The 895-nt window shown below is 47.2% G+C and overlaps 1 pseudogene; it reads right to left on the reverse strand.

Moving 5' to 3' along the window:
- Positions 1-254: 254 nt before the first annotated feature.
- Positions 255-895, reverse strand: LOC115275908 (annotated as a pseudogene).

Genomic DNA, 895 nt, shown 5'->3' on the forward strand with positions numbered 1-895 from the left:
GAGCCTTGTCCGTGTACTGACTCTGTCACTTTCACACTGTATGAACCATTCAGCTTGCTCTAATGGTCTGGTCACCTCGGTTTCAGCGTGTATTCAAAATGTCTTTGTACATAACATTTGCAGTTTATTGTCTGGCATCTGTTGAAGCTCTCAGATATTTGGCTGATACTCAGATGATACAGTCTGAAAAGTTACACATTCCCTGAAAATGAACTTAAGTGATCATCAGTTATGTGACCTGGCTTTTGTAATGATCAAAACCCATGCTCCATGACATAAGAACCACGGAGGATTCCTTCCATCACTGAGCGAAGTGTTTCCGAGCCACCAGGTTCCACACTGCGGCCTTCACATCCTTGTTCCTGAGGCTGTAGATGATGGGGTTGAGCATGGGGGTCACCACCCCATAGAAGAGAGGGATGAGCTTATTTGAAAGGTCCTCTTTGTCTAACCCTTTGGAATCCTTTGGCTTTTCATACATGACAAATAAGGTTCCATAAAAGATGACCACAACAGTGAGGTGGGCAGAGCAGGTAGAAAAGGCCTTTTTTCTCCCCTCAGTGGAGGGGATTCTCAGGATGGTAGCAATGATGAAGACGTAAGAGAAGGAGATGAACAGAACTGGGACCACCAGGAATATCACATCTGACACCTCCATGCTGATCACATTGATGGTGATGTCAACACAGGCCAACCTCAGCACAGCCAGGATCTCGCAGCCAAGGTGGTTGATGACATTGTTCCCACAGAAGGGCAGCTGAATTGTCAAGGATGTGTGTACCACAGAAGCAGCCCCACCGATTGTCCAGGAGCTGACAACCATGGACACATAGACAGACCTGCTCATGACCACAGGGTACCTCAGGGGGTTACAGATGGCCACATAGCGATCAAA

This window comes from Suricata suricatta, chromosome 13 (genome assembly GCF_006229205.1).
Source record: "Suricata suricatta isolate VVHF042 chromosome 13, meerkat_22Aug2017_6uvM2_HiC, whole genome shotgun sequence".
Lineage (NCBI taxonomy): Eukaryota > Metazoa > Chordata > Mammalia > Carnivora > Herpestidae > Suricata > Suricata suricatta.